The sequence below is a fragment of the Giraffa tippelskirchi genome, chromosome X (genome assembly GCF_054371585.1).
Source record: "Giraffa tippelskirchi isolate mGirTip1 chromosome X, T2T-mGirTip1v1.2.pri, whole genome shotgun sequence".
NCBI lineage: Eukaryota > Metazoa > Chordata > Mammalia > Artiodactyla > Giraffidae > Giraffa > Giraffa tippelskirchi.
Genome location: NC_137289.1, coordinates 80866284 through 80891365, shown reverse-complemented (window position 1 = coordinate 80891365; position 25082 = coordinate 80866284). Strand labels below are relative to the sequence as shown.

At 39.1% G+C, this 25082-nt stretch overlaps 1 pseudogene; it reads right to left on the bottom strand.

The window, feature by feature from the left end:
• Positions 1–25082, bottom strand: part of LOC145535671 (charged multivesicular body protein 1B2-like) — a 58069-nt pseudogene that overhangs the window by 3917 nt on the left and 29070 nt on the right.

Genomic DNA, 25082 nt, shown 5'->3' with positions numbered 1-25082 from the left:
TCAATTACAGGAGAAAACTATTAAAAATTCCAACATAGGGAGGCTGAACAACACGCTTCTGAATAACCAACAAATCACAGAAGAAATCAAAATATGCATAGAAATGAATGAAAATGAAAACACAAAAACCCAAAGCCTATGGAACATTGTAAAAGCAGTGCTAAGGGGAAGGTTCATAGCAATACAGGCTTACCTCAAGAAACAAGAAAAAAGTCAAATAAGTAACCTAACTATACAGCTAAAGCAACTAGAAAAGGAAGAAATGAAGAACCCCAGGGTTAGCAGAAGGAAATAAATCTTTAAAATTAGGGCAGAAATAAATGCAAAAGAAACAAAAAAGGCTATAGCAAAACTCAACAAAGCTAAAAGCTGGTGCTTTCAGAAGATAAATAAAATTGACAAAGCATTAGCCAGACTCATCAAGAAACAATGGGAGAAGAATCAAATCAACAAAATTAGTAATGAAAATGGAGAGATCACAACAGAAAACACAGAAATACAAAGGATCGTAAGAGACTACTATCAGCAACTCTATGCCAATAAAAAGGACAACTTGGAAGAAATGGACAAATTCTTAGAAGAGTATAACTTTCCAAAACTGAGCCGGGAAGAAATAGAAAATCTTAACAGACCCATCACAAGCACAGAAATCGAAACTGTAATTAGAAATCTTCCAGCAAGCAAAAGCCCAGGACCAAACATCTTCACAACTGAATTCTACCAAAAATTGAGAGAAGAGCTAACACCTATTCTACTCAAACTCTTCCAGAAAATTGCAGAGGAAGGTTAACTTCCAAACTCATTCTATGAGGTCACCATCACACTAATACCAAAACCAGACAAAAATGCCACGTAAAAAGAAAACTACAGGCCAATATCACTGATGAACATAGATGCAAAAATCCTTAACAAAATCCTAGGAAACAGAATCCAACAACATGTTAAAAAGATCATGACCAAGTGGGCTTTATCCCAGAGATGCAAGGATTCTTCAATATCCAGAAATCAATGCAATACACCACATTAACAAATTGAATGATAAAAAACCATATGATTATCTCAATAAGTGCACAGAAAGCCTTTGAAAAAATTCAACATCCATTTATGATAAAAACACTCCAGAAAGCAGGCATACAAGGAACATGCCACAACATGATAAAAGCCATATATGACAAACCTACAGCAAACATTATCCTCAAAGTGAAAAATTGAAAGCATTTCTCCTAAAGTCAGGAACAAGATAAGGGTGCCCACTTTCACCACTACTATTCAACATAGTTTTGGAAGTTTTGGCCACAGCATTCAGAGCAGAAAAATAACTAAAACGAATCCAGCTTGGAAAAGAAGAAGTACAACATTCACTGTTTGCAGATGACATGATCTTCTACTTAGAAAACCCTAAAGACTCCACCAGAAAATTACTAGAGCTAATCAATGAATGTAGTACAGTTGCAGGATATAAAATTAACACAGAGAAATCCTTTGCATTCCTATATACTAACAATGAGAAAACAGAAAGAGAAATTAAGGAAACAGTTCCATTCACCATTGCAATGAAAATACTTAGGAATAAATCTACCTAAAGAAACAAAAGACCTATATATAGAAAACTATAAAACACTGATGAAAGAAATCAAAGAGGACACAAATAGATGGAGAAATATACCAGGTTTATGGATTGGAAGAATCAATATAGTGTAAATGAGTATATTACCCAAAGCAATGTATAGATTCAATGCAATCCCTATCAAGCTACCAATGGTATTTTTCACAGAACTAGAACAAATCATCTCACAATTTGTATGGCAATACAAAAATCCTCAAATAGCCAAAGCAATCTTGAGAAAGAAGAATGGAACTGGAGGAATCAACCCGCCTGACTTCAGGCTCTTCTACAAAGCCACAGTCATCAAGACAGTGTGGTACTGGCACAAGGACAGAAATATAGATCAATGGAACAAAATAGAAAGCCCAGAGATAAATCCACTCACCTATGGACACCTTATCTTTGACAAAGGAGGCAAGAATATACAATGGAGATAAGACAATCTCCTTAACAAGTGGTGCTGGGAAAACTGGTCATCCACTTGTAAAAGAACGAAACAAGAACACTTTCTAACACGATACACTAAAATCAACTCAAAATGGATTAAAGATCTAAACGTAAGACCAGAAACTATAAAACTCCTAGAGGAAAACATAGGCAAAACACTCTCCGACCTAAACCACAGCAGGATCCTCCATGACCCACCTCCCAGAATATTGGAAATAAAAGCAAAAATAAACAAATGGGACCTAATCAAACTTAAAAGCTTCTTCACAACGAAGGAAACTATAAGCAAGGTGAAAAGACAGCCTTCAGAATGGGAGAAAATAATAGCAAATGAAGTAACTGACAAAGAATTAATCTCAAAAATATACTAGCAAGTCCTGCAGCTCAATTCCAGAAAAATAAACGACCCAATCAAAAAATGGGCCAAAGAACTAAGCAGACATTTCTCCAAAGAAGACATAGAGATGGCTAAAAAACACATGGAAAGATGCTCAACATCATTCATTATCAGAGAAATGCACATCAAAACTACAATGAGGTAGTATCTCATGCCAATCACAATGGCTGCTATCCAAAAGTGTACAAACAATAAATTCTGGGGAGGGTGTGGAGAAAAGGGAATCCTATTACACTGTTGGTAGGAATGCAAACTACTACAGTCACTATGGAGAACAGTGTGGAGATTCCTTAAAAAACTGGAAATAGAACTGCCATATGACCTAGCAATCCCGCTGCTGGGCATACACACTGAGGAAACCAGAACTAAAAGAGACAGATGTACCCCAATGTTCATCGCAGCACTGTTTATAATAGCCAGGATGTGGAAGCAACCTAGATGTCCATCAGCAGACAAATGGATAAGAAAGCCATGGTACATATACACAATGGAATATTACTCAGCCATTAAAAAGAATACATTTGAATCAGTTCTAATGAGGTGGATGAAACTGGAGTCTATTGTACAGGGTGAAGTAAACCAGAAAGAATAACACCAATACAGTATACTAACACATTTATATGGAATTTAGAAAGATCGTAATTATAACCCTATATGTGAGACTACAAAAAAGACACAGATGTATAGAACAGTCTTTTGGACTCTGTGGGAGAAGGCGAGGGTGGGATGATTTGAGAGAATAGCATTGAAACATGTATATTATCATATGTGAAACAGATTGCCAGTCCAGGTTTGACACATGAGACAGAGTGCTCAGGGCTGGTGCACTGGGATGACCCAGAGGGATAGGATGGGGAGGGAGGTGGGAGGGTGGTTCAGGATGGGGAACACATGTACACACCCATGGCTAATTCATGTCAATGTATGGCAAAACTGCTGCAATATTTTAAAGTAATTAGCCTCCAATTAAAATAAATAAATAAAAGTAGCTTTTATTATGTTGAGATATGTTCCTTCTATTCCTGCTTTCTGGAGGGTTTTTATCATAAATGGATGCTGAATTTTGTCAAAGGCTTTTTCTGCATCTATTGAGATAACCATATGGGTTTTTTCTTTCAATTTGTTGATGTGGTGTATTACATTGATTGATTTGCGGATGTTAAAAAAACCTTGCATTCCTGGGATAAAGCCCACTTGGTCATGATGTATGATCTTTTTAATATGATGTTGGATTCTGTTTGCTAGAATTTTATTAAGGATTTTTGCATCTATGTTCATCAGTGATATTGGCCTGTAGTTTTCCTTTTTTGTGACATCTTTGTCTGGTTTTGGAATTAGGGTGATGGTGGCCTCATAGAATGAGTTTGGAAGTTTACCATCTTCTGCAATTTTCTGGAAGAGTTTGAGTAGGATAGGTGTTAGCTCTTCTCTAAATTTTTGGTAGAATTCCGCTGTGAAGCCGTCTGGTCCTGGGCTTTTGTTTGCTGGAAGATTTCTGATTACAGTTTCGATTTCCGTGCTTGTGATGGGTCTGTTAAGATCTTCTATTTCTTCCTGGTTCAGTTTTGGAAAGTTATACTTTTCTAAGAATTTGTCCATTTCTTCCAAGTTGTCCATTTTATTGGCATATAGCTGTTGGTAGTAGTCTCTTATGATCCTTTGTATTTCTGTGGAGTCTGTTGTGATCTCTTCATTTTCATTTCTAATTTTGTCGATCTGATTCTTCTCCCTTTGTTTCTTGATGAGTCTGGCTAATGGCTTGTCAATTTTGTTTATCTTCTCGAAAAACCAGCTTTTAGTTTTGTTGATTTTTGCTATGGTCTCTTTTGTTTCTTTTGCATTTATTTCTGCCCTAATTTTTAAGATTTCTTTCCTTCTACTGACCCTGGGGTTTTTCATTTCTTCCTTCTCTAGTTGCTTTAGGTGTAGAGTTAGTTGATTTGTTTGATTTTTTTCTTGTTTCTTGAGGTACGCCTGTATTGCTTTGAACCTTCCCCTTGAGGGCGGGACGTTCTGGGAGAATAGCATTGAAACATGTATATTATCATATGTGAAACAGAACACCATTCCATGTTCGATGCATGAGACAAGGGCTCAGGGCCAGGGCAATGGGATGACCCAGAGGGATGGGATGGGGAAGGAGGTGGGTGGGGGGTCCAGGAAGGGGAACTCATGTAAACCCATGGCTGATTCATGTCAATGTTTGGCAAAAATTATTACAACATTGTAAAGTAATTAGCCCCCAACTAAAATAAATAAATTTATTTAAAAAAAAGTAATAGCTACATATATCCTCCCTATAAGACATACATATGAATATTTTCTTCTTTCCTAACTGTAAAACCTAAATATAAGCCTGTTAACTTATTAGTTACTTCTCAGTGAAAGGCATCACCTGCAGCAAAATTTTGATGGATGGTTATTGAATTTTCTCTTAACCTATTTTGTAAATTGTATATTTTCCATATTATCATCTGAAGTGGTGATGACAAGTTTTTTTTTTTTTAATTGATTAACCATGTTATTGGTCCTGGGATCAGAAAGAGTGATAATGAAGTACATTTTCTATCTTAGTATTCAAGTTAAAAAAATTTTTGTTTCTGGCTCATGTGACATCCAATCTAGTTTCAAATTTAATTTTCTTTGTATCACATCTCTCTCTAAACTGCAGATTCAACAACATCCTAGAAAACATTCTAGTTTTCTGAAAAATAATTGATCTTATAATTTATTATATGTTCTTCTGTGATTTGTCCATAAATAACACACTTACAGAGTAGGCAGGAAGCAAAATTCATGCAATGAGATGAATTACCTGGGGTTAGGATGATACCTAATACTCACCGGTTTCAGTGAGCCTCTAGTGCTCAATAAGGACCGCTGGCATCAAGGCAGAACCAAGTTCCAGACTTCCTAGACTTATGACCTATAATAATTCTTAGAACTTCAAAATAAGATAGGAAATGTCTCTAATGTGTTCCCAGGAATCCAAAGTCAGAGCATAACTTCCTACTTACATTTTGGGGATATAGCATGTTTACTTCACATTCTAGAGAAGAGTTAGCCTCACAAAGCCATTGTATTTTGAAATTGGATAATTTTTAAAAGTTAGCCCAAGTAGAGAAATTATTACTTGTGGAGTTGTTATGGTTGTAGTACTACTCATAGTGTCTTCCATGTGTTGTGTTTGAACACCCAGTGTTTCAAACTGCAGTATCAAATTTATCCTCATCAGGGAAGAAATCTGGCAAAAATGAATATAGTCATAAGAAAAAACTTACTCTGAAAAGATACTATCTGAACATCAAATTATTTATTTATTTACTTTTACATTTGCAAGCTTCATACTCCTCAGTGTAGCATCCATAGACTTAAATACACCTGCTATGGACTTGGTATAGGGAGTATTAAAAAATGACTGAGAATCCTGTAATATAAACAATCTCAAATTTTTTATAATTTCTTATGTTACTTGTAGATCATCTTACAAAAGTATCTACCATTTCCTTAACAGAAAAAGTGCAGTATGTATTTCTGGTCTAGGCACTGACTATCTTTTATCTTTAACTATTCATTTCAAGACAACTAATTAGACCTTAGTTGAAAAGCCACTACCAAAATCATTTTTCTCACTAAGCATTTTGACTATGTCTCTCTTTCCCATGAAGGACTTTACCAGTAAGTACCCTTGTAGCACCTTGCAACAAGGTGACTTTAGACTTCTGACAATTCTTAATACCTTCAACAACTTAAATCAAGATACTAAGGTTTATCTTGCCCATTGTTAATGCAGTTCCAACTCTGGCTGCCACAGCATCAACCCTAGCACTTATACTCAAGAACTTAATTGCTTGCTTCTTCTGACAGATTGCATTTTCAGCGTGTATTCATGCAACTTCTGCATTTCCCTTCTGAATAGCCTGTTTTTAACAGGGCAAAAGTAAATAGTGAAGAAAAACACCAAAAAGAATTACTGGGAGTGAAAGTACAAATATTTTAGAAATAGGAAAACAATGCACAGCTAACCAATTTTTAAAAATATTTAAGAGCTTTTACAATTCGTTTTTTTTTTTTTTTTAGCAAATAAAAGAAGAATTTGGGAGCCATCCCAAGATGGTGGAGTAATAGGATGGGGAGATCAATTTCTCCCCACAAAATTCATCAAAAGATAATTTGAATGTTGTGTAACTTCCACAAAAAAACTTCTGAATGCTGGCAGAGGACACAAGGTACCCAGAAAGGCAGCCCAATCTCTTTGAAAAGAGGTAGGATAAAATATAAAACATGAAAACAGAGACAAAAGATTTAGGGATGGAGACCGTCCTGGAGAGGGTGTCATGAAGGAGGAGATGTTTCCACACAGTAGGAAACCCTCTCACAGGCGTGTCTGTGGGGAGCTTTGGAGTCTCAGAGGGCAAAATAACCTGGAGGAAAAAAACCCACAGAATGCATGCCAAACTGCAACTACTAGCAGAGAAGTGGTACAGCAGCGAGTGAGGGCTGGATATGGAGGCAAGGCTGCATAGTTAGTCCTTAGGGTAAGGACCGGGCCTGAATGCCCTGAGGACAGTCTGAAGGAGCTAATGTGAGGTAGCAACACAAGCTGTTAGATCACTAGAGAGACAAAAGAAAAAAAAAACTTTTCTGCAAAAGGCTCTAACTCCTCACGGTGACCCCTTGTGCTCTCACAGAACAAAGTATTGAGCGAATACCAAAGGAGAGCAACCCAGCTGCCATATACGACCCTCCCTCCCCAGAGCCAGAGAGGGAGATGTATGACAGCCAGAGCCAGAAGGCAAGGGGCTGCTGCCATCTTGGCCCCAGATACTGCCTCTTCCTCCCAACTGTGAGCAGGCTGCCAGTTTCTAACCACATCTTCCTGGGACACTGGATGCCTCACATCTGCCAGGAGTGTCACAGCCTGAGATCAGCTTCCCAGAGGAGACACACAGCATACCTGAGACTGTGCCCTCCTGGCACAGCAGGGAAACCAAGCGGCCAGGACTGGGGAGATTCATAACACTCATAGCCCACTTGGGTCAGTGCAGTTGCCAAGTACCTGATCACCTGAGTTGCTCAGACCTGGGAAGGGCTAAAAAATGCACAGCCCATCAGAGTCTGTGCCTTTGTGGAGTACCCGAGAACCTGAGCAGCTTAGACCAGGGAAGGGCACGAAATGCAGGGCATGCTTGGGACAGTGCCATTGCAGAGCACCCTGAAACCTGAGCAGTGTGGACCCGGGAAGTACACACTACCTTGGGCTGTGTCAAAACCAGTATGGTCCATCCACTGCAAGCACTCCTCACACATGACAGTGGTATTTGTTTGCAGTGTCCCTCCCTCCCCACAGCACAACTGAAAAGGTGAGCCTAAATAAGTGGCCACATTCACCCCCTGTGTCAAGGTGAAAATTAAATACTGAAGAAACTTGCAAACAGAGGAAGCCAAAATAAACAAAGGGGAAACCACTCTGGAAGTAACAGATGCAACAGAATAAAGCCCTGCAGTTAATGCTGAGACTGTGCATGTGAGGAGCAACTAGAGATCTTGAGAACAAGTATAAACTGGAACAAGGGGCTATCTCACGCTGAACTGACCCAACACTGTCTCAACAGCTCCGCAGAAGTTCCTAGATATATTTTTACTATTATCACTTCTTAACGTTTTTAAAAAATTAGTTCTTTATTATGCCTTTAACTTTCATTTTTATAGCCTACTATTATCTTTCAAAAAAAAACCCTATTTTTAAAAACAAATTCCATATATATTTTTTAAAATTTTTATGATCGATTTTGTTTTGTATTTTATATATTGTATTTTTAAGAGTTTAACCTCTATTCTAGGTTTTTAATCTTTGCTTCCCCATATTTTTTTTCATTTTATTTTTTTTACTGTTTTATTTTTTAATTAGTTTATTTTCTATTTTTTAACTTTACAATTTTTAATCAATTTTGTACCTTTAATAATCTAATCTTCAGTATCCATTTTCACTTAGAGATTTGATTACTGGCTTGATTGCTCACTCCCCTTTTGATTCTCCCTTTTCTCCTCCAGGTCACTTCTATCTCCTTCCTCCCTCTTCTCTTCTCTACATAACTCTGTAAATCCCTCTGGGTGTTCTGGGCTGTGGAGAGCACTTAGGTATTTGATTACTGACTTGATTGCTCCCTCCCCTTTTGACTAACTTTTCTCCTCCTGGTCACCTCTATCTCTCTCTTCTCTATATAACTCTATGAATCTCTGGGTGTCCCTGGTTGTGGAGAATTGTTTCACCATTAACCTATGGGTTTTATCTTCTGTGCTGTATGGATGAGAAGTCTTGAGGCGACTGTAATAGATGGACCAAAAGTCAGAGGTAGGTAACTTAACTCCAGAACTTTAGAACATCAGAGAACACCTGACAGCAGGGAACATTAATAGATAAAAGCTCACCCCAAATTCTCCATACCTACACTGAAACCAAGCTTCACTCAAGAGCCAACAAGTTCCAGTGTAAGACATTCCATGCTAATTATCCAGAAAAACTGAAGTACAACACTGAACATTAAAAGACATTCTGCCCAAAGCCATGTCAAACTCATGGACATCTCAAAAGTCACTACTGGACACTTCATTGCACTCCAGAAAGAAGAGATCCAATTATGCCCACCAAAACAAAGATACAAGCTCCCCCAAACAGAAATCCTTGACAAGGCACTAGTCCAACTTCACCCACAGGGAGCAGACTCCACAATTAAGAGGAACCACGATCTTCCAACCTGCATAAAGGGCACCCCAAACACAGCAACGTAAAAAAAGTAAAAATAAAAAGGCAGATAAATATTCAGCAGGTGAAGGAACATGATAAAAACCCACCAAACCAAACCAAAGAGGAAGAGATAGGGAGAACAACGATCCTATATGCAAGGCAGCAAAAGAGACACGGATGTAAAAAAACAGATTTTCGGACTATATGGGAGAAGGTGAGGTTGGGATGATTTGAGAGAACAGCATTGAAATATGTATATTACCATTTCTAAAACAGATGACCAGTGCAAGTTCAATGCATGAAGCAGGGCATTCAAAGCTGGTGCTCTGGGACAATCCAGAGGGCTGGGGGAACATATGTGCATCTATGGGTGATTCATATCAATGTATGGCAAAAACCACCACAATATTGTAAAGTAATTAGCCTCCAATTAAAATAAATAAATTTAAATTTAAAAAAGACTATATATATACTTAATTTTGCCTAAAATCAGAGAATTTATAGTTCTTTATTTTTATTTATGATTAGAAGTTATATGCTTTTTAACATTTTAAGAAATTAGAAGATAAAGTTCAAAATTTTTCATGTTTCCCATAATCACTGAGCCATTACCACTTATTAATATTTTAGTGTAAAATATTCCAAGTACATAAACCTATAAATTACAAAAGTACATGCATAAGAGCATACTGTTTTCTCACCTAATTAAAAACTTTTAAAGTCAATAAGTATATAACAACATCATCATTTCTAACAGCTGTGTTATATGGATATACCATTAACCAGGGCTTTTATTGTGTGGTAAAACTAATGATATAGTACATAAAATTATTATAGATATTACACAGACATAAGCATATTCATTTTAAGTATGCATTTATTTAAATGTATATCTGCAATGGATGTAACTAGTACAGATCCATGCTTCCTGATACACTGCAACAGCTATGACCAGAGGTAAGGTTAAAAGTCAATTTAAAGAAAAATGTTAAATATACCAGAATCAAAGGGTACATAAGTGACTGAAATTAGAGAACATGAATCAGTTAAGATCCCTGATTGATGAGTATGCAGTTTGTTTCCAGTTCTTCAATAATATACACAGCAATGTGATCAATATATTAGTACATGCAACCTCAAACACTTTACAAGTTTTTTTTTTCCTAGATAACCTCCATAACCACACAGTTGCAATTTTTTTTTCTTGTGATGAGAACTTTTAAGATCTAACTCTTAAAAGTGAAAGTAAAGTCCCTCAGCCCTGTCCGACTCTTTGAGACCCTATGGACTGGAGCCTACCAGGTTCCTCCATCCATGGGATTCTCCAGGCAAGAATACTGGAGTGGGTTGCCATTTCCTTCTCCAGGAGACCTTCCCAACCCAGGGATTGAACCTGGGTCTCCCGCATTGTAGGCAAATGCTTTACAGTTTGAGCCAGCAGGGAAGTGCAACTTTCAAATACACAATACAGTATTAACTATAGTCACAGAGCTGTGCATTACATCCCCAGGCCTCATTTTATAACTGAAAGTTTGTTCCTTTGGGCCGTCTTCATCCATTTCACACCCCCACCCTCTTCTTCTGGCAACTACAAATATATTTTCTTTTTCCATGATTTTTTTTGAGATTTCACATAATTTAGATCGCATGTCATTTGCCTATCTCTGTCTGATTTATTTTACCTAGAAGATGCTCAAGATCCATCCATGTTGCTGCAAATGGCAGAATGATTTTTATTTTTATGAGTGAATAATATATATTTATATAATATATTAATATATTTCTATATATTATATTAATATATATTAATATTTATACATATTTATATATTTATGGGTGAATAATATATATTTGTATACTATAAATATATATATTTATATACTCCAAATTATATATATATATATATTTATATACTCCAAATTATATATATATATACCAGATTTCCTCTTTCTCTTCATTCATAGGTGGACATTTAGGTTGTTTCCATGTCTTGGCTATTGTAAATAATGCTGGTGGACACTTAAGGTTGTTTCCATGTCTTGGCTATTGTAAATGATGCTGTAATGTACATGGGGCGCACATATCTTTTTGAATTAAGTGTTTTTTTTTTTCCTTCGGATAAATACCCAGAAGTGGAATTGCTGGACCATAAGGTAGGTTTTAATTTTCATTTCTCAAGGAAGCTTCATACTGTTTTCCATAGTGGCTACACCAGTTTATATGCCTAACAACAGTGCACAAGTGTTCCCACTGCTCCACAAACTCAACATGTGTTCTTCTTGCTTTTTGATGACAGTCATTTTAAAAGGTGTGGATTGATATCTCACTGTGCTTTTGATCTCCAATTCCCTCCCTGATGATGAGTGATACTGAGAACATTTTCATGTACCTGTTATATATTAACATCCTCTATACATTTTTAAATCAGATTGTTTGGGGTATTGTGCTATTGAGTTTATGAACTTTTTACATATTTCAGATGTAAATTACTTATCACCTATAATATTTTCAAATATTTTTCCCACCCAATAGGTTGGCTTTTAAATTTTTTGAAGATTTCCTTTGCTGTGCAGAAGCTTTTTTGTTTGATGTAGCCCCATTTGTTTATTTTTGCTTTTGTTGCCTTTGCTTTTGGTATTAATTCCAAAAAATCACTGCCAAAACCAATGTCAAGGAGCTTATCTATGATTTCTTCTCGAGTTTTATGACTTCAGATAAGTTCGAGTCTTTAATCAGTTTTGAGATAATTGTTGTATATCATGTAAGATAGTGATCCAGTTTTATTCTTTCACATGTGGCTGTCCAGCTTTCCTAATACCATTTACTAAAGAGACTGTCCTTTCCCCATTGTATATTCTTGGGTCCTTTGTTGCAAATAAATTACCACAAATGCATGGGTTTATTTCGATTCATCTGTTCTGTTCCATTGATCTACAATGTGTCTGTTTTAATATCAATACCATGCTGTTTCACTTACTATAGCTTAGTAATATAGTTTGAAATCAGAAAGCATGATGCTTGAGCCTTCCTTCTCAAGAGCGATTTGAATATTCAGAGTCTTTTGTTGTTCCATACAATATTGTTCCAATCCATGAGCATGGAATATCCTTCCATTTAATTACACTTTCTTCAATTTCTTTCATCCAATGTCTTATAGTTTTCAGTGTGATCTTTCTTGCTACTGTTGTTCAGTCACCAAGTTGTGACTGACTCTGTGACCCCATGCACCGCAACAATCCAGGCCTCTCTGTCCCTCACCATCTCCTGAAGTTTCCCAAATACACGTTCATTACATCAGTAATGTCATTCAGCCATTTCATCCTCTGATGCCCTCTTATTCTTCTGCCCTCAATCTTTCCCAGCTTCAAGGATTTTCCAATGAGTCAGCTGTTCACATCAGATGACCAAAGTACTGGAGTTTCAGCTTCAGCATCAGTTCTTCCAATGAGTATTAAGGGTTGATTTCCCTTAAGATTGACTGGTTTGATCTCCTTGCTGTCCAAGGGATTCTCAGGAGTCTTCTCCAGCACCATAGTTAGAAGGCACCATTCTTTATAATTCTGCCTTCTTTATGGTACAGCTCTCATAACCATACATGATGCCTGGAGGACAATAGCCTTGATGATATGGACCTTTGTCGACAGAGTAGTGTCTCTGCTTTTCAACACATTGTCTAGTATTGTCATAGCTTTCCAGCCAAGAAGTAAACCTCATCTGATTTCATGGCTGCAGTCACTACCTGCAGTGATTTTAGAGCCTAAGAAGAGGAAATCTGTCACTACTTCCACCTTTCCCCCCTCTATTTGCCATGAAGTAATGGGGCCATATACCATGAACTTCAGCTCAGTTCTGTTCTGTTTACCCACTCAGTCGTGTCCAACTCTTTGCAACCCCATGGATGGCAGCACATCAGGCCACCTTGTCCATCACCAAATCCGAGAGTTTACTCAAACTCATGTTCATTGAGTTGGTGATGCCATCCAACTATCTCATCCTCTGTTGTCCCCTTCTCTTCCTACCATCAATCTTTCCCAGCATCAGGGTCTTTTCCAATGAGTCAGTTCTTCACATCAGGTGGCCGAAGTATTGGACTTTCAGCTTCAGCATCAGTCCTTCCAATGAATATTCAGGACTGATTTGTTGGATCTCCTTGCTATCCAAGGGGCACTCAAGAGTTCTCCAACACCACAGTTTGAAAGCATCAATTCTTTGGTGCTCAGCTTTCTTCACAGTCCAACTCTCCATTCATACATGACTACTGGAAAAACCATAGCCTTGACTAGATGGACTTTTGTTGGCAAAGTAATGTCTCTGCTTTTTAATATGCTGTCTAGGTTGGTCATAACTTTTCTTACAAGGAGCAAGCGTCTTTTAATTTCATGGCTGCAGACACCATCTGCAGTGATTTTGGAGCCCCCCAAAATAAAGTCTGCCACTGTTTCCACTGTTTCTCCATCTATTTGCCTTGAAGTGATGGGACCAGATGCCATGATCTTAGTTTTCTGAATGTTGAGTTATAAGCGAATTTTTTCACTCTCCTCTTTCACTTTCATCAAGAAGCTCTTAAGTTCTTCTTCACTTTCTGCCATAAAGGTGGTGGCATCTGCATATCTGAGGTTATTGATATTTCTCCTGGCAATCCTGATTCCAGCTTGTGTTCTTCCAGTCCAGCATTTCTCATGATATACTCTGCATATAAGTTAAATAAGCAGGGTGACAATATACACCCTTAGTGTACTCCTTTCTCGATTTGGAACCAGTCTGTTGTTCCATGTCCAGTTCTAACTGTTGCTTCCTGACCTGCATACAGATTTCTCAGGAGGCAGGTCAGGTGTCCTGGTATTCCCATCTCTTTAAGAATTTTCCACAGTTTGTTGTGATCCACACAGTAAAAGGCTTAGGCATAGTCAATAAACCAGAAGTAGATGTTTTTTCTAGAAATCTCTTGCTTTTTCTTGTAGAAGGCAATGGCAACCCCCTCCAGTTCTCTTTCTGGGCGAATCTCATGGACGGAGGAGCCTGGTAGACTGCAGTCCATGGGGTTGCGAAGAGTCGGACATGACTGAGTGACTTCACTTTCACTTTTCACTTTCATGCATTGGAGAAGGAAATGGCAACCCACTCCAGTGTTTTTGCCTGGAGAATCCCAGGGAGGGAAGAGCCTGGTAGGCTGCCGTCTATGGGGTCACACAGAGTAGGACACCACTGAAGCGACTTAGCAACAGCAGTATCAGCTTGCTTTTTCTATGGTCCAATGGATGTTGGCAATTTCATCTTTGATTTCTCTGCCTTTTCTAAATCCAGCTTGAACCTCTGGAAGTCCATGGTTCAAAAAATCTTAGTGATATTTTAACATTTAGTTTAAGCTGGCTGTTCTACTCTCCTCATTCACCCTCATCAAGAGGTTCTTTAGTTCCTCCTTGATTTCAGCCATTAGAGTGGTATCATCTGTATATCTGAGGTTATTAATGTTTCTCCCGCCATCTTGATTCCAGCTTGTAACTCATCAAGCTCAGCATTTCTCATGATGTGCTCAGTGTATAGATTGAACAAACATGGTTACAGCAGACAACCCTACCATACTCCTTTCTCAATCTTGAACCAATCAGTTGTTCCATACAGGGTTCTAACTGTTGCTTCTTGACCTGCGTGCAGATTTCTCAGGTGACAGGTAAGACGGTCTGGTATTCCCATTTCTTTAGGAGCTTTCCACAGTTTCTTATGATCCACACAGTCAAAGGCTTTGGTGTAATTGATGAAACAGAGGTAGATGGACTTTCTTGGAATTCCCTAGCTTTCTATATGACCCACTGAATGTTGGCAATTTGATCTCTGGTTTCTCTTTCTTTTCTAAATCCAGCTTGGAAATTTGCAAGTTCTTGGGTCACGTAATGCTTAAGCCTAGCATGCAAGATTTTAAGCATGACTTTACTAGCATGGGAGATGAGTGTAATTGTCTGAGAGTTACCACATTCTTTAGTACTACCCTTCTTGGTAATTGGGCTGAAGATTGACTTTTTCCAGTCCTGTGCCCACTGATGGGTCTTCCAGATGTGCTGATATATAGAATACAACACTTTGATGGAATCTTCCTTTAGGGCTTTAAATAGCTGTACTTGAATTCTGTTGAATCCACTAGCTTTACTAACAGCATTGCTTCCTAAGGCCCACTTGACTTTGCTCTCCAGAATGTCTGGCTCTGGGTGGCTGATCACATCATTGTAGTCATTCTGTTCATTTGGATATTATTTTCAAACAGTTCTTCCATGTATTCTTTCCATCTCTTCTTGATCTCTTCAGTGTCTACTGGGTCTCCACCATTTTTGTCCTTTATTGTGCCCATCTTTGGGCAAAATGTTCCCTTGATATCTTCAATTTTCCTGTAGAGATATCTCTAGTCATTTCCCTTCTGTTGTTTTCTTCTAGTTTTATATACACTGTTCATTGAAGAAGGCCTTCTAATATCTCCATGCTATTCTTTGGAAACCTGCATTTACTTGGATATACCTTTCCCTTTCTCCTTTGCTTTTCACTTCTCTTCTATCTTTAGATATTTGTAAGGATCCCTCAGATAACTTTGCCTTCCTGCTTTTCTTTTACTTTGGGAAGATTTTGTTTGCTGCCTCCTGTACAATATTATGGACCTCCATCCATAGTTCCTCAGGCACACTGTTTACAAATTCTAATCCCTTGAAACTATTAGTTATTACACTGAATATTCAAAGGGAATTTGATTTAAGTAATATCTGGCTGGCCTAGTGGTTTTCACTGCTTTCTTTAGTTTAAGCCTGAAATTTGCTATGAGAAGCTGATGACCTGAGCCAGAATCAGTTCCAGGTCTTGTTTTTGCTGATTGTATACAGCTTCTTCATCTTTGTCTACAAGAAATATAATCAATTTGATTTCTGTATTGGCCATTTGGTGATGTCCATGTGTAAAGTTGTCTCTTGTGTTGTTGAAAAAGTGTATTTGCCATGACCAATGCATTCCCTTGGCAGAATTCAGTTAAACTTTGCCCTGTTTCATTTTGTTCTCCAAGGCCAAACTTGCCTGTTATGCCAGGGATCTCTTTACTTACTATTTTTGCATTCCAATCCTCAATGATGAATAGAACATCTTTTTTTGTGTGTTAGTTCTAGGAGGTCTTGTAGGTCTTCATAGAACTGATCATCTTCAGCTTGTCATCATTGGTTTTTCATATCCTTGGTTAAATTCTCCTAGATATTTTATTTTTAATATATTTGTAATTAGGGTTGATTTCTTAATTTCTATTTATGATAGTGTATTATTAGTTACAGAAGCACAACTTTTTTTTAAAATAAATCTATTTATTTTAGTTGGGGGCTAATTACTTTACAATATTGTAGTGGTTTTTGCCATACATTGACATGAATCAGCCATGGGTTTACATGTGTTCCCCATCCTGAACCCCCTCCTACCTCCCTCCGCATTCCATCCCTCTGGGTCATCCCATTGCCCCAGCCCTGAGTATTTGTCTCATGCATTGAACCTGGAATGGTGTTCTACTTCACGTATGATAATATACATGTTTCAATGCTATTCTCCCAGAACGTCCCACCCTCACTTTCTTCCTCAGAGTCCATAAGACTGTTCTATGCATCTGTGTCTCTTATTCTGTCTCGCATATAGGGTTATCGTTACCATCTTTGAAATTCCATATATATGCATTAGTATACAGTATTGGTGCTTTTCTTTCTGGCTTACTTCACTCTGTATAATGGGCTCCAGTTTCATCCATCTCAGTAGAACTGATTCAAATGTATTCTTTCTAATGGCTGAGTACTATTCCATTGTGTATATGTACCACAGCTTCCTTATCCATTTGTCTGCTGATGGACATCTAGGTTGCTCCCATGTCCTGGCTATTGTAAACAGTGCTGTGAGGAACATTGGGGTACACACGTCTCTTTCAATTCTGGTTTCCTCGGTGTGTATGCCCAGCAATGAGATTGCTGGGTCATATGGCAGTTCTATTCCCAGTTTTTTAAGGAATCTCCACACTGTTCTCCATAGTGGCTGTACTAGTTTGCATTCCCACCAACAGTGTAAGAGGGTTCCCTTTTCTCCACACCCTCTCCAGCATTTATTGCTTGTAGACTTTTGGATAGCAGCCATTCTGACTGGTGTGAAATGGTACGTCATTGTGGTTTTGATTTGCATTTCTCTAATAATGAGTGATGTTGAGCATCTTTTCATGTGTTTGTCAGCCATCTGTATGTCTTCTTTGGAGAAATGTCTGTTTAGATCTTTGGCCCAATGGTATTTTTCACAGAACTAGAACAAATAATTTCATATTTTGTATGGAAATATAAGAAACCTCGAATAGCCAAAGCAATCTTGAGAAAGAAGAATGGAACTGGAGGAATCACCCTGCCTGACTTCAGGCTCTACTACAAAGCCACAGTCATCAAGACAGTATGGTACTGGCACAAAAATAGAAATATAGATCAATGGAACAAAATAAAAAGCCCAGATATAAACCCACGCACCTATGGACAACTTATCTTTGACAAAGGAGGCAAGAATATACAATGGAGAAAAGACAATCTCTTTAACAAGTGGTGCTGGGAAAACTGGTCAACCACTTGTAAAAGAATGAAACTAGAACACTTCCTAACACCATACACAAAAATAAACTCAAAATGGATTAAAGATCTAAACGTAAGACCAGAAACTATAAAACTCCTAGAGGAAAACATAGGCAAAACACTCTCCGACATAAATCACAGCAGGACCCTCCATGACCCACCTCCCAGAATATTGGAAATAAAAGCAAAAATAAACAAATGGGACCTAATTAAAATCAAAAGCTTCTGCACAACAAAGGAAACTATTAGCAAGGTGAAAAGACAGCCTTCAGAATGGGAGAAAATAATAGCAAACGAAGCAAATGACAGACAATTAATCTCAAAAATATACAAGCAACTCCTGCAGCTGAATTCCAAAAAATAAACGACCCAATGAAAAAATGGGCCAAAGAACTAAACTTATTTTTGTATAATTGATTTCATATCCTGCAACTTTACTGAACTTTTTGGTTTTATTTGTGAATTCTTCTATATATAATGCCAAGGGTTTTTATATATAATATCATGTTATCTGATAATAGAGACAGTTTTACTTTTTCCTTTCTGATGTCGATGTCTTTTGTTTCTTTTTCTTGCCTAATTGCTCTGGTTAGGATTTCCCACAGTAGGTGAAATAGAAGTATTAAAAGTGGGAATCCTTGTGTTGATCTTAGAGAAAAGCATTTTAGCATTTTTTCCTTGAGTATGATGTTAGTTGTGAGCTTGTAATCCATGACTAACTATGAAGAGGTACATTCCGTCTATATCCACTTTGTGGAAGGTTGTTGTCATGAATGAATGTTTAAATTTGTCAAATGCCTTTCTGCATCTACTGTGATGAACCTATGATTCTTATCCTTCATTTTGTAGATGTAGTGTGTCACTCTGATTTGTGGACATTGAACCACTCCTGGAATAAATTACATCTAATCAAGGTGTACTCAAAGGCCGAATTTGCCTGTTATTCCAGGTATCTCTTGATATCCTACTTTTGCATTCCAGTCAATATGATGAAAAGGGTATCTTTTTTGGGTGTTAGTTCTAGAAGGTCTTGTAGGTGTTTGTATAACTGTTCAGCTTATTCAGCGTTACCGGCAGGGGCATAAACTTGTATTACTGTGATATTGAATGGTTTGCCTTGGAAACGAACAGAGAACATTCTGTGACTTTTGAGATTGCACCCAAGTACTGCATTTCAGACTCTTTTGTTGACTATGAGGGCTATTCCATTTCCTCAAAGGGATTCTTGCTCACAGTAGTAGATATAATGGTCATCTGAATTAAATTTGCCCATTCCAGCCCATTTCACTTCACTGATTCCTAAAATGTCAATGTTCATGATTTCCATCTCCTGTTTGACTACTTCCCATTTACCTTGATTCACGGACCTAACATTCCAGGTTCCTGTGCAATATTGTTCTTTACAGCATCGAACTATATTTCCATCACCAGTCACATCTACAGCTGAGCGTTGTTTTCCCTTTGGCTCCATCTCTTCTCTGGAGTTATTTCTCCACTCTTCTCCAGTAACATACTGGGCACCTACCGACCTGGGGAGCTCATCTTTTAGTGTCATATCTTTTTGCTCTTTCATACTGTCCATGTGGTTCTCAAGGCAAGAATACTGAAGTGATTTGCCATTCCCTTCTCCAGTGGACCATGTTTTGTCAGAACTCTCCACCATGACCCATCCATCATGGGTTTCATTGAGTTAAACAAGGCTGTGGTCCAAGTGATCAGTTTGATTAGTTTTCTGTGACTGTGGTTTTCATTCTGTCTGCTCTATTATGCATAAGGATAAGAGGCTTATGGAAGCTTCCTGATGGGAGAGGTTGACTGTGGAAACTGGGTCTTGCTGTGATGGGTGGGGCCGTGCTCAATAAATCTTTAATCCAATTTTCTGTTGATGGGCAGGGCTCTGTTCCCTCCCTGTTGTTTGACTTGAAAACAAACTATGGTTGGGGTAATGAAGATAATGGTGACCTCCTTCAAAAGGTCCCAGCAGGCACTTCCGCACTCAGTGACTTTGACCATGCGGCAGGACACCGAGGACCCATGCCTCCACTGGAGCCCCCTGAACACCCACAGGCGAGTCTAGCCAGCCTCTTGTGGGGTCACTGCTCCTATCTCCTGGGTCCTAGTGCACACAAGGCTTTGTTTGTGCCCTACAAGAGTCTGTTTCCCCAATCCTGTGTAAGTTTTGTAATGAAATCCAATTGGGCTCCAAAGTCAAATTCTCTGGGGGTTCTCAGTCCCTTTGCCAGATCCCCAGGTTGGAAAATCTGTTGTGGGTCCTAAAATTTTCTTAAAAGTGCAAGAATTTATTTGGTATAAATATTCTGCAGTTTGTGGGTCATCTGCTCAGTGGATATATAGCAAACACCCTCTTCCAACAACACAAGAGAAAACTCTACACATGGACATGACCAGATGGTCAATATCAAAGTCATATTGATTATATTTTGCAGCCAAATTAGAGAAGCTCTATGCATTCAGCAAAAACAAGCTTGGGAGCTGACGGTGGCTCAGACCATGAACTCCTTATTCCAAAATTCACACTTAAATTGAATAAAGGAGGAAAAACCACTAGACCATTCAGGTATGACCTAAATCAAATCACTTACAATTATACTATGGGAGTGACAAATATATCAAAGGGATAAGATTTAATAAACAGAGTACCTGAAGGACTATGGACGGAGGCTCGTGACATTGTACAGGAGGCAGGGATCAAAACCATCCCCAAGAAAAAGAAACGAAAAAGGCAAAATTGTTGTCTGAGGAGGCCTTACAAATAGCTGAGAAAAGAGGAGAAGCTAAAGGCAAAGGAGAAAAAGACAGATATACCCAATTGAATACAGAGTTCAAAAGAAGAGCAACGAGAGAAAAGAAAGGATTCCTCAGTGATCAATGCAAAGAAATAGAGGAAAACAATAGAATGGGAAAGACTAGAGATCTCTTCAAGAAAATTGGAGATACCAAGGGAACATTTCATGCAAATATGGACACAACAAAGGACAGAAACAGGATGAAACTAACAGAAGCAGAAGGTATTGAGAAGAGGTGGCAAGAATACACAGAAGAAGTACACAAAAAAGAACTTCATGACCCAGATAATCACAACGCTATGGTCACTCACCTAGAACCAGACACCCTGGAATGTGAAGTCAAGTGGGCCTTAGCAAGCATCACTAAGAACAAAGCTAGTGGAGGTGATGGAATTCCAGTTGAGCTATTTCAAATCCTAAAAGATGATGATGTGAAAATGCTTCACTCAATATTCCACCAAATTCGGAAACTCAGCAGTGGCCACAGGATGGGAGAAGGTCAGTTTTCATTCCAATCCTAAAGAAAAGCTATTTCAAAGAATGATCAAGGTACTGCACAATTGAAATCAACTCACATGCTAGCAAAGCAATGCTCAAAATTCTCCAAGTCAGGCTTCAACAGTATGGGAACAATGAACTTTCAGATGTTCAAGCTGGATTTAGAAAACGCAGAGGAACCAGAGATCAAATTGCCAATATCTATTGGATCATCAAAAAAGCAAGAGAGTTCCAGAAAAACATCTACTTCTGCTTTATTGACCATGCTAAAGTCTTTGACTGTGTGGATCACAAAAAACAGGAAAATTCTTAAGGAGATGGGACTGCCAAACCACCCGACCTGCCTCCTGAGAAATCTGTATGCAGGTCAAGAAGCAGCAGTTAGAACCAGACATGGAACAACAGACTGGTTTCAAATAGGTAAAGACTGTATATTGTCAGCTTGATTATTTAACTTACATGCAGTGTACATTATGTGAAATGCCAGGGTGGATAAAGCACAAGCTGGAATCAAGATTGTTGGGGAAAATATCAATATCCTCAGATATGCAGATGATATCACCCTTATGTCAGAAAGCAAAAAAGAACTAAAGAGCCTCTTGATGAAAGTGAAAGAGGAGATGGAAAAAGCTGGCTTAAAACTTAACATTCAAGAAACTAAGATCATGGCAACCGGTCCCATCAATTCATGGCAAATAAATAGGTAAACAATGGAAACAGTGACAGACTTTTTTTTTTCTTGGGCTCCAAAATCACTGCAGATGGTGACTGCAGCCATGAATTATAAGACACTTCCTCCTTCGAAGAAAAGCTATGACCAACCGAGACAGCATATTAAAAAGCAAAGGCGGAACGGGGCTAAGATGGCGGAGGAATAGGGTGGGGAGGCCACTCTCTCCACCAAAAACTTATCGAAAGAACATCTGAACGCTGAGCAAACTTCACAAAACAACTTCTGAACGCTGGCAGAGGACATCAGACATCCAGAAAAACAGTGCATTATCTTCGAAAAGACATAGGAGAAAATATAAAAGATAAAAAGAGAGATAAAATAGTTAGGGATGGAGACCCGTCCCGGGGAGGGAGTCGTGAAAGAGGAGAAGTTTCCAAACACCAGGAAGCCCTCTCACCGGCGGGTTTGGGGGAAGATTTTGAATCTCGGAGGGCAACATAACTGGGAGAAAAAAATAAATAACACCCACAGATTACGTGCCTAAAGGCAACTCCCAGCAAAGAACCCCAGACTCTCGCATCTGCCACCAGTAAGTGGGGGCTGAATGGAGAGGAGCGGGTGGCACTGTTTAGGGTAAGGACCTGGCCGAATGCCCTGAGGGTAATCTGAGGGAGCTAACGTGAGATAGCAACCTAAACTGTGGGACAGCCAGAGAGAGAGAACTATCCCGTGAAAAGCCCAAATCTAAGGCACTGCTGGCCCGCTCACAGAACAAAGGACTGAGCAATACCAGAGGAGAGCTAGCCGGCTGTGGACTGCCCCATCCACCGCCGGACTCAGCGGGCAGGCGGGACCAGCCAGAGCCAGAAAGGGGCAAACTCGGCCCCAGAGACGGCACCCCTTACCAAACTGCAAACAGGCTTCCAGTTTCTAAGCAAAGACTGCCTGAGATCCCAGAGAGTCAACAGCCGCCCGGAAGGTCACAGTCAGAGACCAGCTACCCAGAACTAACGCAAAGCATAATGGAGCCGGGCGCGCCTGTAAACCGAGGCGGGGACCAGGGAGGTGATAAGCTGCACCGCCCCAACAGGGGAGAGTGCGGTCGCCAAACTCCTGGCTGCCTGAGCTGCTCTGAACGGGGATTGGTAAAAACGGCGGGCCCAACCAAGTCTGTGCCTTGTGGAGTACCCGGGAACCTGAACCTGAGCAGCTTAGACCTGGGAAGTTCACGCATCTCAGGGCCCACTCCCCGGCCGAGTAACCTGAAGCCTGAGCAAGGTAGACTGGGAAAGCACACACGCAGTGAGTGGGGGTGAACCCAGTGCGGCCGAGACACTGCGAGCTCTCACAAACACGCCAGTGATATTGGTTTGCAGCGTTCCTCCCTCCCCACAGCATGACTCAACAAACGAACCTAAAGAGACCACCTCCACCGCTTTGTGGCAGGGCAGAAATTAGACACTGAAGAGACCTGCAAACAGAAGCCAAATAAACAGAGGGAAGCACTTTGGAAGCGACAGGACAACAGATAAAAATCCCTGTAGTTATCACCAACTGCATTGAAAGGGGCCTATAGATCTTGAAAAGTATAAGCAGGAACAAGGATCTATCTGAAAATGAACAGACCCCACACTACTCACAACAGCTCCAGAGAAAGTCCTGGATATATATTTACTATTATCATTTTTTTTTCTTTTTAATTTTTAAAAATCTTTTTTTACTTTTTTAAGTCCTCTATTACACCTTTAATTTTCATTTTTATAACTCACTATTACCTTGCCAAAAAAAACCCCTATTTTTAAAGCAAACTCCATACATATATCTTATACTTCTTGTGATTTTGTTTTCTTTTTTTTATATCATGTTTTTCTAAGAGTCTAACCTCTACTCTAGATTTTTAATCTTTGTTTTACATATTTGATATCAATTTTGTACATTTAAGAACCCAATCTTTAGTACCCATTTTTACTCAGGAGTGGGATTACTGACTTGATTACTCTCTCCCCCTATTGATGCTCTTTCTTCTCCCCCAGGGAACCTCTATCTCCCGCCCTCCTCCTTCTCTTCTCAACCCAATTCTATGAATCTCTGAGGGTCTTCTGGGCACTGGAGAACAATTCGGGAAGAGAATACTGCCCACATCTCTCTCTCCCCTCTTGATTCCTCTCTTTCTACTCATGCACACCTCTATTACCTTCCTCAAACCCCTCTGTGTATCTCTGTGAACCTCTCTGAGGGTCCCAGACTGTGGAGAGCACAGAGGGAAGTGCTTAGCGGTTAGACTGCTCTCTCCACGTTTGAGTTCCCCTCTTCTCCTCCTGGTCACCTCAACACCCCCCCTCCATTCACCTCTCCATGTAACTCAGTGAACCTCTCTGGGTATCCCTCACTGTGGAGAATCTTTTCACCATTAACCTAAAAGTTTTCTGATCGATGCTGTGTGGATGGAGAAGTCTTGAGGCTACTGCAAGAATAAGACTGAAAGCTAGAGGAAACATTAATTAATAAGAGATCATCCAAAAGCCTCCACATATACACTGAAACCAAGCTCCACCCAAGAGCCAATACGTTCCAGAGCAAGACATACCATGCAAATTCTCCAGCAACGCAGGAACACAGCCCTGAGCATCAATATACAGGCTGCCCAGAGGCACACCAAATCCATAGACATCTCAAAACTCAATACTGGACACTCCATTGCACTCTAGAGAGAAGAGATAGAGCTCCACCCACCAGAACACAGACACAAGCTCCCCCAACCAGGAAACCTTGACAAGTCACACATCCAACCCCACCCACAGTGAGGAACCTCCACAATAAAAGGAACTTCAAACTACCAGAATACAGAAAGGCCACGCCAAACACAGCAATCTAAACAAGATGAAAAGGCAGAGAAATACTCAGCAAGTAAAGGAAAATGATAAATGCCCACCAAACCAAACAAAAGAGGAGATAGGGAATCTATCTGAAGAAGAATTTAGAATAATGATAATAAAAATGATCCAAAATCTTGAAAACAAAATGGAGTTACAGAAAAATAGCCTGGAGACAAGGATTGAGAAGATGCAAGAAATGTTTATCAAGGACCTAGAAGAAATAAAAATGAGTCAATACATAATGAATAATGAAATAAAGGAGATAAAAGACATTCTGGGGGGAACCAACAGTAGAATAATGGAGGCAGAAGATAGGATAAGTGAGGCAGAAGATAGAATGGTGGAAATAAATGAAGCAGAGAGGAAAAAAGAAAAAAGAATCAAAAGAAATGAGGAAAACCTCAGGGACCTCTGGGACAAT